A 6,298-nucleotide genomic window follows, 5' to 3' on the forward strand; every position below is an offset into this window, starting at 1 on the left:
TGAAAAATGACCTAAACGTGTAGGTCGAATTTTATTTATTAAAGAATAATAATTCTAAGTATTATTTATATTCTGACTATGCCCACAAATACGAACTTTACTTAGTTTTATTTATCTTCTATTAAATTGTGCATGTGTCATTCGTGTTTCACCATAGTGTATTTAAAAAAAAAGATAAGAATACAACAATTAATTATAAAAAATTAATATTAAACTATATGCTCATTCATTCTAAACTAAGCATAAAATCAAATTCTCATTAATTTAAATTATTATAACCCTTGAATTAATTACAATAATTAGAAAATAAATAAAATTTTCTGCAAAATGAGCAAACTTGTTAAAAACAAATGTAGGCTTTTATGGATTTTCTTTAATTATTGAAAATTTGAAGAAAATATCCAAAATTAGCTTTTTATGCCCCAAAATAAAGAATATTAAAAATAAATGCAAATGATGCATGACCTTTGCAAAAGCATTTTAAAAATATGTTTTGGAGTTTTAAATTTTCAAAATTGAGGTTTAAAACATCTAAATTCATTTTAAAACTTGAGTTTAATTTAACTTTAAAATTGAGGATTTTATGAAAATATATTAAAAATGATTGAAATACAAAGCAAATAAACTCTAAAATCTATTTAAAATGAATCTAAGACATTATAATTTGGTAAAACCATTTCCAATTTATGAAATATACGAATTGTATTTGAAAATTGATTTTAAAGAGTTAAAATGTCTAATTTAACTTCATTTTAACAAGAACAATGATTTTTATAAAACCAGTTTTAAAAAATGTAATGAATAAATGATCAAATGACCATAGAAATTTATGAAAATTGATGTGGAGAATCCTAACAACCTTATGAACACTTTAGAATTGAAAAATATAAGAAACATTTGAAGAAAAATCTGAATTAAAGCTTTTTATCCAATTAAAACAGGATTTTGTAAAAACCAAGATTTATAAATGGACCTGTTAGATGCATTTCGGGTGAATAAATGTCTAAAATAACTCAAATGAAGCTCAAAAATAAATTCATGGATTCAGGAGGTTTATGACAAGTTGGATACCAAAGAAGGCGAGAAGGATATTTATAGGCTTGCAAAGATGAGAGATAGGAAATCGAGGGATTTGGGTATGGTTAGATGTATCAAAGATGAAACACAAAGGGTTTTAGTCAAAGATGAGGAGATTAAGGAGAGATGGAAAGATTATTTTGATAAGCTATTTAATGATAGTCATGCTCAAGATCTTGGAGACTTCTCCATTCCTTTTCATGAGATAAATTGTGACTTCATGCGCAAGATTCAAAAGAAAGAAATTGCAGAGGCTTTGAAGAAAATGAAATCAAGAAGGGCAATTGGCCCAGATGGTATACCTATCGAGGCTTGGAAATGCTTGGGAGATAAAGGTTTAGAATGGTTGACAAATCTAAATAACTCCGCCTGTGTATAATTGTTTAGTTATACATTGTCGGTCCCATGCTCGGATAAAAGAGGAGGGTTGTGGTAGGCCTGTGACAGCCAGCATAAAAACTTAGTCATACCTTATGAAAATGAACCAATATGAGAATTTCGTTGGGGCGTTCCCTACTGAGCGACGCGCTGTACTCTCTAGGCCCAGAGGCAGTGATAAATGGGCAAGGGTTGCTAGGTCGTCGCCTAGAAGCGACGCGTCACACCGGCGCCCAGATGTGGTGTCAAATAGGCAAGGGTTTCCTCACTTTGTTGGACTGGTGGGGGTAAAGAAGTTAGTCCAAGACCATAAAATTAGGTTAGCCACTTGGAACATAGGGTCTTTAACTGGTAAGTTGGTAGAGTTAGTAGATATTATGTGTAGGAGAAAGATTGATATTTTATGTCTACAAGAGACTAAATGGGTAGGTGAGAAAGCAAAAGTGATAGAACCTTGGGGATATAAGATTTGGTATACAGGAATAAATAGGAATAGGAATGGAGTAGGGATTGTTATGAGTCGTCAGTTTATAGATAATGTAGTTGAGGTCCGTAGGAAGGGTGATAGAATTTTACTTATTAAATTAGTATCAGGTACATATATTATTAATATTATTAGTGTTTATGCACCTCAAGTAGGTTTAGATGATTCCATTAAGCATCAATTTTAGGAAGATTTAGATGGAGTAGTACAAGGGATATCTTATGGAGAAAAGCTTTTCATCGGCGGTGACCTTAATGGACATGTAGGCATTAGTAGGGTTGGATTTGAGAGTATCCATGGAGGCTATGGTATAAGAGAATGAAATGAAAGTGGAGAAAGGATTTTAGATTTTTGTTTGTCCTATGATATGATCTTAGCAAACACTTGGTTTAGGAAGAGGGAGTCTCACTTAGTAACATTTAAAAGTGGGGTTAATACGAGTCAGATAGATTTTTTCCTACTTAGAAAGAGAGATAGGGGTTGTTGCATCGATTGTAAGGTTATACCGGGAGAAAGTGTAGCTACACAACATAGAGTCTTAATTTTAGATCTTAAAATTAGACAATGCCGCAAAAGGGATAGACATAGGATAGATTCTAGAATTAAGTGGTGGGCACTGAAAGGAGCTAAAAAAGGAATGTTTGTAGAACAGGTAGTTAAGGAAGCTGATTGGTGTCTCGAGGAGGATTCAGAATCAATGTGGAATAAGATAGCGTGTGGCATGAGAAAAGTGGCTAAGGAGGTATTGGGTGAGTCTAAAGGCGGTGCACCACTAGGTAAGGATACATCATGGTGGAACGAGGATGTCAAATTAGCTATTAATGTTAAAAGAGAGTGTTATAGAAATCTAAGTAAGAGTCGTGATAATGAGAATTTGGAGAAGTATATGATAGCAAAGAAGGAAGCTAAAAAAGTAGTTCAAAACACGAGGGCTAAGGTATATAAGGAGGTTTATGACAAGTTGGATACCAAAGAAGGCGAGAAGGATATTTATAGGCTTGCAAAGATGAGAGATAGGAAATCGAGGGATTTGGGTATGGTTAGATGTATCAAAGATGAAACGCAAAGGGTTTTAGTCAAAGATGAGGAGATTAAGGAGAGATGGAAAGATTATTTTGATAAGCTATTTAATGATAGTCATGCTCAAGATCTTGGAGACTTCTCCATTCCTTTTCATGAGATAAATCGTGACTTCATGCGCAAGATTCAAAAGAAAGAAATTGCAGAGGCTTTGAAGAAAATGAAATCAAGAAGGGCAGTTGGCCCAGATGGTATACCTATCGAGACTTGGAAATGCTTGGGAGAGAAAGGTTTAGAATGGTTGACAAATCTTTTTAACTTGATTTGGCGAACAAATAAGATGCCTAATGAGTGGAGGAAGGGTACTTTGGTGCCTTTATATAAGAATAAGGGTGATATACAAGATTGCACAAACTATCGTGGTATAAAACTCATGAGTCATACTATGAAACTTTGGGAGAGGGTGATTGAGTCTAGGTTGAGGAAGGTTGTCATGATATCGGAGAATCAATTTGGTTTTATGCCTGGAAGATCAACTATGGAAGCTATACATCTTCTTAGACAACTTATTGAAAGATATAGAGAGAGGAACAAAGATTTGCATATGGTTTTTATTGATTTAGAGAAGGCATACGATAGAGTACCTAGGGACGTTCTCTGGTGGACAATGATGAAGAAATGTGTTTCTCTCAAGTACATTAGTATAATTAAAGATATGTATAAAGGAGTAGTAACCAATGTCCGCACTTGTGGAGGGGTGACAACCAATTTTCCGATAACGGTTGGGTTACATCAAGGATCTGCTTTAAGCCCTTTCCTAATTGCGATAGTGATGGATGAGCTTACGAGATCAATTCGAGAAAATATACTGTGGTGTATGTTGTTTGCTGATGATATTGTTTTGATTGATGAGTCTAGAGCTGGGGTTAATGCTAAGTTAGAATTATGGAGACAGACATTGGAAGCTAGAGGTTTTAAGTTGAGTAAGAGTAAGACTGAATATATGGAATGTCGGTTTAGTAAGCAATGAAGTAGTGATGGGAGTGTAGCGAAGCTTGATGAACAAGAAATATTGGTGCATGATTATTTCAAATATTTGGGATCCATCATTCAAAAGTATGGAGAAATTGATGGAGATGTAAATCATAGGATAAAGGTTGGGTGGATGAAATGGAAAAGTGCAACTGGAGTGTTGTGCGATCGTAGAATGCCATTGCAGTTGAAGGGAAAGTTTTATAGGACGACTATTAGACCTGCTTTACTATATGGTACGGAATGTTGGGCTGCCAAGAGACTTCATATTCAAAAAATGAGTGTAGCTGAGATGCGGATGCTTAGATGGATGTGTGGAAATACAATAAAAGATAAGATTCGGAACGAGGAGATACGTAAGAAGGTAGGTGTTGCACCCATTGAAAATAAGATGCGAGAGAATCGTTTACGGTGGTTTGAACATATTCGGCGAAGGCCTAATGATGCTCCAGTTAGAAGGTTGGAGAAATGGGAAAATATATTAGTTAAAAGAGGTTGGGGTAGGCCTAGGAAGACTTGGATGGAGATGATAGGAAAGGATATGAATGCTTTGAACCTCACCGAGGACATGGCATTGGATAGAAATGATTGGAGGAAAAGGATTCATGTGGAAGACCCAAAATGAATTTCTTTTTTGGTTCATATCGCTGACCCCAATTGTTTTGGGATGAAGGCGTAGTTGTTGTTTTTGTTGTTGTACAGAGCTTCTAAATCATTTTAAAACTTAAGATATGACTAAAACATTAGAGAATTAATTTTAGAAATAGGAAATTGGGTTTTAGTAGACAAGTTTATGTAATTTTAGTGTTTAAGAGGCTAAACCGACTCAATTTCTTTCAAATTTATGAGAAACGTTGCTCAATTCAACAAAAAATAACTCCAATTTACAGAAATAAAAAATCAATCCTGGTTTATAAATGGTGACTTTGGAAAGTCATTGTTCCATCTCAAAAAATAATCGTATTACAGAACTTGAAGTTTTGTAACCAGTCTTGATTTTTACCAGAATTAGAATATCAAATGAACATGAAAGTTTATGAAATTTAACATGGATAAATTAGATACAAAATAAATAAAAATACTTTTTACAGATTCTAAAAATATTTTTTTATTAGAGAGATCTAATCTAAACAAAATGAGATAAGATTTAAGTAATGCTTAATGAGGCAAAATGACAGGGTTCTGGTGTTTGATCAGAATCAAATATAAAAAATCTAAATAAGTTGTTGAAAATTGGCAGAGATAAACTAGATATACAAAAAAAGAATATACAATTTACAAATTTAGAAAATGATCTCTCATTAGGGAGTTCTGATCCAAGCAAGTTGGTTTAAAACCTGTGAAAAACCTGTCAAAGAAAATCAATAGGGTTCTAGTTTTTTATCTGAATAGCAAATGAAACGAAAATAAAAGTTCATGAAAATTTGTATACATAAACTAGACATTATAAGAAAGAAATTTCTTTTTACAGATTTGAAAAATGATCTTTCATTGGGGAGATATGAATGCAACAAGTCGATCCTGAGTCTGAACAATGCCTGGGATTACAAACAGATAGGGTCTCGGTTTTAAATACAAAAGAAATAAAAATTGACCATATAAATTGCTAAAATTTTACAGAGATAATATAGACATGCAAATTAAGAAGATCCTTTTTACAGATTTCAAAAACAATCTCCCATTAGAGAGATTTGACTATGACAAAATGGACAAAAATTTGAGTAATTAAAATGATACAGGATGATAGGGTTTTGATTTCTGACCAAAATCAGGTATGAAAACACCATAGAAATCACTGAAATTTGGCATTAACAAACTAGAATCAATGTTAGAGACACAACTTTTTACGGATCAGAGAGATCATCTTCGGTTGGGGAGAAATTACACTAGCAAGTTGGTGCTATTTCGGATCAAATCTGGACGAAGCCAAATGACAGGGTTCAAATCTCGATTTTTAAACGGTGTCAAATCAACTCAGATTGATCTAATTTTTGGTGAAGATCTTAAAAACACATGAATGAAAATGTAGTAAAAAAATATATATTAAAATGACATCTAATTATATATGAATTGATGAAATTAAAATCAGACCAAAATTAAAAATATCATCTAAACATGATTGAGTAGAATAGAATCTCATTAATGAATTGATCAAATGGTCAAGAATAAGATCTATCATTTCAGACCATGGATGATGATGAAAATAATGCAAAAATAGAATTAAAATACTTAAAAATCAAATTAAAATCATTGGGGCATAAATTGAAATTGATTTAGCCAATTGAAAATGAGATTTGATCTATTAAA

The sequence above is a fragment of the Nuphar pumila genome, chromosome 8 (assembly GCF_984573655.1).
Source record: "Nuphar pumila chromosome 8, dmNupPumi1.hap1.1, whole genome shotgun sequence".
Taxonomy (NCBI): Eukaryota; Viridiplantae; Streptophyta; class Magnoliopsida; order Nymphaeales; family Nymphaeaceae; genus Nuphar; species Nuphar pumila.